The sequence below is a fragment of the Tetrao urogallus genome (assembly GCF_951394365.1).
Source record: "Tetrao urogallus genome assembly, chromosome: 23".
NCBI lineage: Eukaryota > Metazoa > Chordata > Aves > Galliformes > Phasianidae > Tetrao > Tetrao urogallus.
The window spans coordinates 3,911,848-3,923,980 of NC_136836.1; positions in this window are offsets into that span (position 1 = coordinate 3,911,848).

A 12,133-nucleotide genomic window follows, 5' to 3' on the forward strand; every position below is an offset into this window, starting at 1 on the left:
GCTAAAGAATACGGAAAATCAAGAAGAAAAAGAAAGACACTTTGATGTTCAGGGATGAGGGGGGGGGAAAAAAAAGAAGTGAAGCAATCAAGTGCAAAGCTGGAATTTTCTTTTCTCCATTTGCATTGATTTTCAGGTCCTGTTTGGTGGGAGCAATGGAAAACCAGGGAGTGATCCTCAGTGTGGCTTTGGACACCGCGTCCATCTGACCCAAGCGATGCCCACGCAGCCTCACACCCAACCTGATGTCACCAGGCTCACAGTGCCACCCCCAGCACAGCTCCTGAGGATCCCATGCATCAGAAGGGGACAGCAGGAGGGGACAAGGCAGCTCTGGGGACACGCAGCCCCCCACTGTGAGCACTGGGGGCTGTGGGGCTGAGGCATGGATCTGTTCCATTCCTCCTCCTCCCAGCCTCCTCCTGGTATCACCACGCTGCAGCCCCACGCGGGTTTGATCCCTACAATGCATGGGATTTATCTCCTCTGCTTTCATGTGCCTTGAAGGAAACACCACTTTTTATCTCTTTTCTGCTGCTTTTTATCATAACAAAGAGTTTTTAATGAAATGAGAAAGCGTCTGTTTCTGGAGGCCGGAGCGGCGTGGGTGATTTCAATATAAAACAAACAAGGAGGCTTTCAAAATTAAAATTTGGTGTGCGGTATTTTCGCATTGAAGGGAATGCACAAAGATGGGCAAAACCAATTAACGGGAGGTTGAGACTCAGAGCTCGGCAAAATTAGAGAAAGGGACTGAGCAAAAGGAGTGATTTGTTCAAAGGGAGATGGAGGGGAGGGGAGGGGAGAGGAGAGGAGGGGAGAGGAGAGGAGAGGAGAGGTGAGGATAGGAGAGGAGAGGAGAGGAGAGGAGAGGAGAGGAGAGGAGAGGAGAGGAGAGGAGAGGAGAGGAGAGGAGAGGAGAGGAGAGGAGAGGAGAGGAGAGGAGAGGAGAGGAGAGGAGAGGAGAGGAGAGGAGAGGAGAGGAGAGGAGAGGAGAGGAGAGGAGAGGAGAGGAGAGGAGAGGAGAGGAAGCAGCTCCTCAAAATCCAAACTGCCTTTCCAACAAACAGTGCAAACAAATCCACATCCTCATTTTCCCCCATTGGGTTTCAGAGCCCCACTGCTGCAGTGGGAGCACTGAGGAGTGGGAAGATGGTGGTGGTGGGGATGGCAGCTTCAGAGGACTGATGGGGAAGAGTGAAGCTGTGAGCGCAGTGGGAGCTGGCACCTGCCCCAGCACTCTGCACTGCTTCCAGCCCGGTGCAAGGCACTGCTCCCTGCCCTGCATTTCCCTTGCTTCAAAATCCCCCTCCCAGTAACATCAGTGCCAGCAGAGGTGGAGGCAAAAAGGAAATGGAGATGGCAGCCAGCAGCTGGCAATGCACGGGGCTGTGATTAGCGGTGCTGAGCAGCACCAGGGGGCTCCGGATGAACCCTCCTGGAGCAGGGGAAGAGCTGGAATTAAGGGCAATCACTTGCTATCAGCCTGTGGCTGCGCCTGCAGAGCTCCAGATTTACAGTCCCTGGGCACAAGCCAGCCTTGGCCTCTGATTGCTGCAATCACCGTGCAACAGGGATGGGGTTATTTGGCTGTTTTACACATCATTTGTGGGGGGAAGTGCTGAATTCGTTAAGGTGGGGAGGTTTGGGGACATATGTAACCAGTGATACAGGTTGGAGTGGAGGCTGCGCTTCCTGCTTTGCGGAACCACACCGGTGTGCAAGTCATGCATTTATCCCCTGCCTTGGTCAGAGCAGCAGAAATTGATGTTCATGGCTCATAAAACAGAGAGAAGCATTATTTACAGTGCCTCCAGCCCCAGGTGCCACAGGGCAACCAACAGCAGTGGCAAAAGCCAGGTGTTAATGAGGGCCGTGCAGCTGAGCATGGGGAATAAGGCTCCTCCATGCACATCACAGCTCCGTGTCCTGAAAGAGGCAGCTTCTGGGAAAAAGAACTCAGAAAATGCTGGGCTTAGTGAGCTGCCCACAGCCTGGGCACAGAGAGCCTCCTGCACCTGCTGTATGCAATGTTGTACTGCAGCCTGGAGCTGCAGTGTGGTTTGGCAGTGCTGGGTGAAGGGGCAGTGTAGCCAGGTCACTTCAGTCCCTGTTAGGGGACATGAGCACAGAGCAGCACAGGGAGCAGGAGCCCTCCTGCCTCGGGGAGCTGGTAATTTGCACTGAAAGAACCGAGCCAGCAGGGCTGTGGGAAGAGAGGAGAGAGCTGCCAAGCCAGGTAATCCATCTCAGCAGCGTCTGCGTCAAGATGATTCATGTCTTCCAATTCACTCCCTGCTCAAATCTAAGGGAAATCAGCCCAGACTGCTCCCAGCACCACGCAGGGATGCGGAGCTGTGGGTGAGTGTGTGCCCATCCGTCCCAGCTCAGCCCTGTCTGATGTGATTAGGGCACAAGTGCTGCTGATAGGGGAAGAGGGGAGTGGGGAGTCCTGGGAGAGCGCAGGGGGTGATGAGAATGGATTTCTTTAACATTCAGTCGCTTTTCTGAGGGAAATAGCCAAGAAAGAGAGCTATCAATACCAGTTCCCACCTGCAAGAAGAAAGGCATCTCAAGTTTTAATTACTTTTCTAACCCACTCACAGCCTGCCTGCCCTGCTGCCGGCCCCATCATGCAGGGATGAACCCAGCGGAGGTGTCCACTTCAGTGGGAAACCACAAACCCAAATCCTGGATGGGAGAAGCTGCACAAATGGAGCAGAGTGAGGAGGGTACTCCAGCAGGTACCTCCTCCCATCGGCATCTCCCACTTCAGTACAGTGAATCCCTGACTGGTTGTGGGGCTGAGCTGCCCCAGTCCCACTGCAGTGGGTCTGCCTGGTTGGGGTAATCTTTGTTTATAATCTGCCCGAGGGCAATTTCATTTCCCAGTTATCGATTGGAATTGCACAGCGTTTGAAAACGCTGGAAAAGAGATTTTCTCCCCTGAAGGGAAAACGTTGGAAGAACTCCACGACCTCGGGGATCTTTTTTAAATAAACCCACTAAAATAGAAACTGAAAACCTGGGGCTGAATAGGAGCTGACTGTCCTGGTGTATGAACGGTGAGTGGTCAGAAGGGGGAACACTGAGCCTTAGTGGCTGCAGCTCCCACTCTCCTTCCAGAGACGTTTTCCTACAGGCACTGATGAAGCAAACAAAACAGCCCATGGGACAAAATTATAACATCCTCTACCAACTAATGGCCATTTCTTGTCTGTTCTCTGCCCGGCTCTGCAGTCGGGGCAGCTCAGCTGATCCCTTTTGCTGTGAGTGAGTAATTAAGAGGTTTGGCTGCCAGTCCTGGGAGTGGTGACAAGGTGCACTAAGTCTGCTAATGAGCCAGACACACTTTAAGCACTAATTCACTTTATGATGAGAGTGCTGTTGCCGTTAAGTATTTATCTGCTTGCTTGATACAAATCAATAAGCTAATAACGGTTCGATTGAAGTGACATTTGCGGAACTCTGCAGTCATTTGTAAGTCACGTCTTAATGCTTTCCCTAATGAGCAGTATGAGCTCTGTGCAAATCAGGCAACCGAGCCCTCTTAGAGCTCCCAGACCTGGAGAGCACTTCCCACATTCCACCAACCCAAGAGCTGCTTCTTGGAGCTGTGCCTTCCAGCCGTCCTGCAAGGGGTGCCCAGAGGAGCTCAACGGCCTTTATCTGCCCCAGCTGTGCTTCGTTTGCTGAATATTTCATGTCGTGTTTGGTGGCTTTTCTCACTCCTCCAAAAGTGACAGACTTCAACATCTATTGTCTGGGGCCACTTTGCATCTGTTACCCCCATGGCTGCAGTCCCAGCGCTGGAGGCACCATATGGTGCATTGTTGTCGGAAAAAGGAGCACGCCGACAAACAAACAGCAGCAAGACTGAGAAAAATGATGGTCTGGAATTAACATTCACCTTGTTGCTAACTGCAGACTAAATGAAGGAGCCGGAGGGACTGGGGAGCTCATTGCAGTGGTGGAAGCTGAGCTCATTTCTCCTCTGAAGGAGCCCTGAGGTATTGCTGTGCTGTGCTGATGCAAAGCACTGGAGTCACTGCTCCTCAGCGCAGCACAACGCTTCCCACCGTTCCTAATGAGAGCTGCACAAACACAGGAGTGGTAAAACAGGCCCTAAACAGTACTTACATTTTTCGTGATATGGGAAATAAGAGTGTCCCCGAAGGGAGCTGCTTCTGTTGAGTGCTGGCGTGGCGGAAATAATTTGTTCATGCAGCAAACCTGCAATTAGGGAGCTATACCTGCCTACCTGCCTGAGCACTCTGCAGAATGAGCTCAGCCCTGTGCAGTGAGGCTGCAAATGGGGGCCAACTGGAACCCACCTTCCCCACCAGCAAACTCCAAACCAGCAGCACGTGGGATCCTGGGACCTGGATTGCTGCTTCCTTGTATCTTTCTGATAGTGAACCAAAGGAGATTGCTCCTAACTGTGGGCTGCTGCCTCCCTCCCTGGTGCAGAGGGGGGGGCGAGGAGCTGTGGCACATCCCAGTGGGCACAGCCAGGGGACACCCATGTGCTAGCAGCATCCCCAAGCATCTCTCGAGGACATCCAGCTCCCCATCCCTGGGACCAGACAGGTGGTGCTGACAAGGGAGGTTCCTTCAGAGCCCTCCTGCCAACACCAGCCCGATTCCATGTCTCCCTGTGGCACCAAGGGTCTGGCTGTGAGCTCCTTCCAGCCAAGCTCTGCCTGGACAGCACAGGGCAGGACTCAGACATCAGCTCTGATGCCCTCTGCTCCCTCTCACACCTCTGCTATTGTGCTTTTTCCAGGGCTCACAGCCATCTCTGATCTCCAAATATCAATGTGTGTACTGCACGCTCCCACTCACCTCCAGGAAGCCAAGACATCCCACTGATTACAACCTAACACCGAGTTCAACAGCTCTGCAAAGCACACAAACTCGTTCCAGCGCGATGTTTCTCCGTGCAGGATCAAACTCAGGGTTAATTCATTACTCCTGACAGCTAATTGCAGGGCAGATCCTGCTGGGGCAGAAGCCAACAGGTTGCATACAGTCAGTGCAACACGGGGCTGTGATGCTGCTCACCATGTGCACCTCACAGAAGGTGCTGCTATGAGTGGTGATTGTGTTTTACAGCCCAACTTCGAGCTCCTCACCACCACAAACACTGCAGCCCCCCGCTCCACCTGGGCATCCCCAGCAGTGGCATCTTTGGGGTAAAGCTGAGTAAGTTCCTCGTGCTGTTGTTTAGATAAGTTTAAATGAGCTGTGATTAAGCTAATTTCAAGCTAATTAACTCAGAAAGATATCCTCCACTTTTTAAAATTCGAAGTGGCTGTTCATTATGAGTGAGCAAACGGGTAAAGGCTGCATCACTGCAGCACGAGGAGCGAAGTGCAGAATGAACTACACAGTGATTACTGAAATATGAATATGCGTTATCTAATTACACAGCATAATTAATGAGCTGGTAGTGTGCTGCTGCTGTAGGGAATGCAGGCGTGCAGCAGTGGGGGCTGAGGTCTGGTCCTGCATCCACTTGCCCTGCACAGAGCGTGCTGCAATAGGGCCTGCTGCAAACAGTGCCTGCTACAAAAAGAGCCCAGCATTGTCAGGGTGATGAAAAATGGACTTACAATGAGATTGAGAGGGGAATCTGTGTGTCTGTGTGCTGGTAGACAGCACTGAGCTAAGAGCAGTGTGTATCACTTTGCTGAGATATAATGGCTTTTCCAGCTCGGTTCCTGGCTCACTGGAGCTTGACTTGATGGAAGGCATTGAGGAGGGGCCAGGCAATCCCCAGCCTGGGTTCAGCAGAGCCCACTGCCCTGTATGGGCAGTGCAGGTGACCCTGCACAAAGCAAACACAAAGCCCAGCACTGAGCATCACTGCGTGCTACAAAGGTTTCGGCTGTGTCTCATCACTCAGGAGTTTTCCTTTTCTGCCCAGGTCATTCTGCACTGAATGGAAACCCGAGAGCTTTTTCTTTTATTCTTACATCCTTCCCTCCACAGCTCTTGTGAAAAACCTGAAAGTCCCTGAGAAGGTGATGAAATGCAGTTACAATGGAGTGAGCAGCATTAGTGTGAAGGACAGATCCTGGCAGCACAGCCACATCCTACCTGTGCACTGCCCACATCCCTCAGTGCCACATCCCTACGGTCCTGAACACCTCCAGTGGTGACCCCACCACTCCCTGCACAGTCTGTGTCAGTGCATCACCACTCTTTGGAGAAGAAATTTCTCCTAATATCCTCCTCTGATGCAACTTAAGGCCATTAAATCCTTCACAATTAACTCCTTTCCAGGGTCTGCATCCCCCTTCCTCACTCCACCCCACGCAGCTCCTCCTGCAGCTGTGGTGGTGGCTCAGCCCCACTTCCCTGCTGGCCCCACTCTGACCCAATCCATCTCAGTGCCCCCAGGGACAGAATTGAAATTTCACAGTCTGTTTCAGGAATTATTTCTGACGTTGCCGCTGTTTCAGGAGTCAGACTAAATGGAGCACCAGAGCAAAACGCCTTTCCAGAGAGGGTGATAAATCACTGCTCAAATCTATTCTGCCTAACAAAGCAGCCATAGATCCCAGTGGGTGAAAAGGGACTCTTCTGAACGTGACCCAACATGGGCTGCTCCTTCCAGCTCTGCCCAACACCGCTCAGATCCAGACGGCAGTCGGTGCAGGTGGTGGCAGTTCTGTGAGCTCTGCTATGGGACTGCGCAGTTTGATTCTAATTAGAAATAATGAATGGAACTTAAAACTCATAATCTCCCGTTCTGCCATCTCTCATCTGTAGCTTCAGAGATTTACGAGGGGTTTTGGTGCACGTTAATACTTTGTGAGAGCTCACTCTTGCGGTTAGCGGCGATGAAGGGAAACGCAGCATCAGAAAAGCAGAGAGACTTTTCCCCTCTGTATCCCTGTCTCCTTTAAAGAAAAGTCGAAGTGAAGTTGCAAGGAAGAGCGGGAGCTGTGCTGAGACCTGGCTGTGCACTCCATGTACCCCGCGGGAGCACGCAGCATCGCCGTGCCACCGCTTTGCATGCTGATGTGGCCACTTTGCTGCTGGGTTTTCCTTCCCGCTGACTTTCCCTGATGTTTCACTGATTTCTGAGTCTCATGCCCGTGGCCACTGCAGAACTGCCCGTGCCTCCGAGGAGCAGCAGCACAGGTAGCAAGCAGCTGATTGCCATGGAGATACTGTGAAGGATGCTCACTCCGGGCTCTGTGATGCCATCAGTGCCTCTGTCTTTCCTTTGGCTGTAGCTGCTCCCCAGGTGTTGGGAACAGCTCTGCAACAGCCAGGCTCAGGAATTGGGGTGCAGCAAGGCGTGGGCTCTGCGTGCTGCCCCAGATGTGCACACCCAGCTGTGCTGAGCCCCCAAAACCTGCATCCCTGAGCAATGATGTTCCAAAACTCGCACACCCCTGCGTTGCTCCGACATCAGCAGATGCAAGGCAGCAATTATTTATCCCGTCAGCAGGAGCGCTTTGTTTGTAATTACATTGGCAGTTAAAAATGTCAGAACTAGTTTCTGTTCTTGGATTTTCACTCCTGAAAACCACGGCGCTATTAACTGCCATCCAGGATGAAATAATTAATATAGGGGTGTGCTGCATGCAGGGGAAGAGCAGAAGCAAAAAACGTTCATCCATCGATGGCCTTCAAAGAACAGTTGAGAAACACTTCTTGTGGTCCCTGATAAATGGGAAAATGTTTGAGTTTTCTGACTCCAGTTCCTATCCATCCATCCATCTGCCTGTAGGTCTGTCCATCTGTAGGTCTGTCTGCCTGTAGGTCTGTCCATCTGTAGGTCTGTCCACCTGTAGGTCTGTCTCCCTGTAGGTCTATCTTTCTGTAGGTCTGTCTGTCTATAGGTTTGTCCACCTGTACATCTGTCTGTCTGTAGGTCTGTCTGCCTGTAGATCTGTCTGCCCGTAGGTCTGTCCATCTGTAGGTCTGTCCACCTGTAGGTCTGTCCGCCTGTAGGTCTGTCCATCTGTAGGTCTGTCCACCTGTAGGTCTGTCTGCCTGTAGGTCTGTCCATCTGTAGGTTTGTCCACCTGTAGGTCTGTCTGCCTGTAGGTCTATCTTTCTGTAGGTCTGTCTGTCTATAGTTTGTCCACCTGTACATCTGTCTGTCTGTAGATCTGTCTGCCCGTAGGTCTGTCCATCTGTAGGTCTGTCCACCTGTAGGTCTGTCCATCTGTAGGTCTGTCCATCTGTAGGTCTGTCCACCTGTAGGTTTGTCTGCCTGTAGGTCTATCTTTCTGTAGGTCTGTCCACCTGTAGGTCTGTCCATCTGTAGGTCTGTCCATCTGTAGGTCTGTCCACCTGTAGGTCTGTCCATCTGTAGGTCTGTCCATCTGTAGGTTTGTCTGCCTGTAGGTCTGTCCATCTGTAGGTCTGTCCACCTGTAGGTCTGTCCATCTGTAGGTCTGTCCATCTGTAGGTCTGTCCACCTGTAGGTCTGTCCATCTGTAGGTCTGTCCACCTGTAGGTTTGTCTGCCTGTAGGTCTATCTTTCTGTAGGTCTGTCTGTCTGTAGGTTTGTCCACCTGTACATCTGTCTGTCTGTAGGTCTGTCTGCCTGTAGGTCTGTCCATCTGTGGGTCTGTCCATCTGTCCATCTGTCCATCCATCCACCTGTCCCCTCCCAGCAGTGCTCACCATCCCCACTCCTCCGCTTTCTCTTTGTTAATGTGGTCCAGCGAATCAGCAGCGCGTTGTGGGGTTGCTCTTTTTTTTCCTTCTTCTTCTTTTTCCTTGTTACCGTTACAAAACAGCCGAGATGTGAGTGGGTGCAAAATGACAGATGAGCGGAAACAAATCCTCTGGAATCATAAAAAGATACCAAAAGAGAAAAGGAGAAAGAAAAAAAAAAAAAAAAGACAACTTTTTGCTGTGATTGTGCAGCAAATCAATAAAGCAGCACTACAGGGCTGCGCTGGAGATAACAAGCAGATGATATCAGTTTTCATGGAACATATTGTTTGGCAGGCAGTGCTCTGAGAGGCTGTAACAGTGCATCATAAAGTTTAAGTTAGTGTTGTTGGCTCGGAGATTTGAATAAAGCCTGCATGCTGACATCCTTGATGGTTATTATTTATTCAACAGCCTGAGATGTCAAACCTTGTTGTCTTCAGCTCGCTATGCAAGAGGAGGTCATCGCTGTGTGGGAGATGGATCACAATTTCATCATGTGCTTCAGTCCCTGGGCACATCCAAGGGCTGCAGGGGACACTCAGACCTCCAGCAGTGGAAATCCCAACAGCAATAACTGTGCCATTGGTTGTGCAGCCCCCCAGAACCGCGTGTCTCCCCCAGTCCCTGTTGCAGCTGATGGAGCAGCACAAGGATTAACGAAATGGGCTAATTACTGCAGGGCTCCACAGCTCACCCACAAATCACCCTGATGGACTCCACGTCAATGACGGAGGAGAAATGAGTCCACTGCGAGCGGCCGACCTTCCCTCCCCACCCCTACATCATTTGGGACACCCAATCGATAGGAGAAATATTATTGGTGCTTAAAGTCAAACGGTTTCCAGTCCACCCCTCTGAAATGCTATTATTTTTTCTCTGCAGGACACCTCGTTAATAGGCCCGTTGCCAATCGCAGGCGGTTGCAGAGGGCTCACTCTTATGCTAATTGCAAAGCTAATTGTTCTTATTGCAAAACCCATTATATAGTATAGTTATATTGCAGTTAACGAGATGTTTGGATTAAATGGCTCACTAAAAGTCAATAAAAAGAAATTTGCTCGACTATTCCTTTAATTTTTCAGATGCAGTGTTAATACACTGTTAATTCTCCCTAAAGGCCCAGATTCATTAAACTGCTCAAAGCAGGACTAATACATATATTGTGCAAAAGCACTGCAGCAGAACATCACAGCAGCAAACACGTGGTACTGTGGGATGCTCCACATCACCGATGCCCAAACTCACAAAGCTGGGGACACATGGTGGGGGCACCACGAGGTCCCCCCTGTGCATTGCAGCACAGCCCCAGAATTGGCCCAAAAAAGGCAGAATGGGGTCACTGTGCTGCTGGGTGCCCAGTGCAGCCCTTCTGTTGCCTCCTGTGTCCTTCTGCATTCTTCTCTGTCCTCCTGCATCCTCCTTTATCCTTCTGCATCCTTCCTCCCGCATTCCCCTGCACCCTCCTGCATCCCTCTGCATCCTGCATCCTCTCCCTCTTGCATCCTCCTGCACCCTCCTGCATCCTTCATCCTGTATCCCCCTGCATCCTCCAGCCCAAGGTGAATTCCCACAGGTGAGCAGCTGCAGCGCCGCAGCAGCCCATCATGGATAACATGTGTTACCTTCATGAAAAGCTGGCCTAAATTCAAATTAAGAGCTGTGTGTGCATACAGGGGGTGTTAGAGCCACAGCTGCACACCGTGGGCTGGCACCAACCTTCTCATTATTGTGCCAACAGCTCCATTATCCACAAGGCTGGGAGGGGAAATGGTCAGGAAGGTCACTGATTTACTATTTATTTCTATCTAGGGTTGTGTCTAACTAGGCTTGTTGTTTCTAACGGGGATATTATTACTCGAACGGATGCCTTTACGTGGCTCTGCCCTGCAAAAAGCCTTCCTCCCCCCCATGGCCCTTTGCTGTGGAGCTCCAGCTGCTTTTTGAGCTCCCCAACTGCTGAGGCTCCATAGGCACAGAGCCCCCCATGTGGGCTCCATTCCACACCATTCCCTGCAAGGGAGAACCGATGGAAGGCAAACACAGAGGGGATAAAGCTTTCAAGTTGCTTCCAAATTAAATTACAGTGGGTGGAACAGGATTAGCCAAAATGCCTCTATTACTTTCAAGAAGAGGCTTTGGGTCGTAACTTCACATTGTTACTAAGCAAATTGCTGTGCTCTGTCACACATCTGCTGTTACAAATCTCTGGATGCAGGGACTGCAGGGCTTTGTTAGCAGCCCTGGGTGCAAATTCAGTGCTCAGGGTTCTGCTGTGTGCCCCTGGCAGCGTTGTGTGCCCTCCTGCCCAAGGACAACATGTGCTGTCACCTGCTGGGGAAATCCCACCTGAGTTCAACACCACTGCTCAGACTTTTATTGCTCATTGTTGTCTCACTCCTTCATTATTAATGAATAGATTTCTGTTGGAAAGAAAGGAGAAGGAGGAATGGGGACAACTGCTGCTGCTGCAGGGCTGCAGCTTGCCTTTGGGGTGGGGATGGCCAACTGTCATTGCCAGCCATTACCAAAGTGCTGCCAGAATTAGGGCTGCAGAGCAGCGGTGGCCCAGCCCAAGGCAGGAAAGAAGCACAGCATCTTCAGAAAGAGCAGCTTGGGGTACTTGCCTAATCATGGAGCTTTTGGTTACGCTTTGAGTAATGGCTAATCAATTGTTTAATGATGACAAAGTGCTCTGAGCAGCACCCCACGCCCTCCCTGTGCATCAACCTCATGGTAAAGGTGAGTTCAGTGCATAACCCAGAGCAAGGGCTGCCCATGGCCACAGGGAGATGGGATCACTGGGACAGGGCAGCCCCAGCAGCCCCAGTCCATGCAGAGCCTCCACGCTGGTGGGCTGTTTTGTCTGCATTTCCCCACGTCCACATCTCCAAGGAAAGAACTGCTGTTCCCTAGGACTAATCTGCAGTTTCATTAAGGGCTGGCTCGATTACTAAATTTTTAAGCAAGGGAAGCTCCCAAGTCCATTAGTGCCTCTTTCCCATGTTTATTAAAGCAATAACTTTGTAGTAAAAAGGGACATGGGTCCCTTGAGCTCTCCCACACTTTGGTGCCCTGATTAAAAGATATAAATTAGAGATGGAGCTGGTCTCTTGCTCCAAAAGACAAATTTGGGTGCCTTGAAATCCTAGGGAAAGGACCAGATCCTGGAAGGCAACAGCACCTGAGATGATGAAGAGGAGGATGAAGGTACAGGTGCAGGAGCACGCTCCTTTCCAACTCTGCACACTTGGTAGAAGCTCTGATTAAAATTTCATTCCTTTTTTGCTTTGCAGGCACTGCAGTGTGTGTGTAACAGCACCTGGTGCTGCGCGGGCAGCGGGACACCAGCTCTGCTCTGCTGGCAATAGCTCTTGCTGGTGGCATTGCTCAGTGCTGGCTGATATCCTGGCCATAAAATGATTAGTGAGGGTGCATTGGCTCTGTT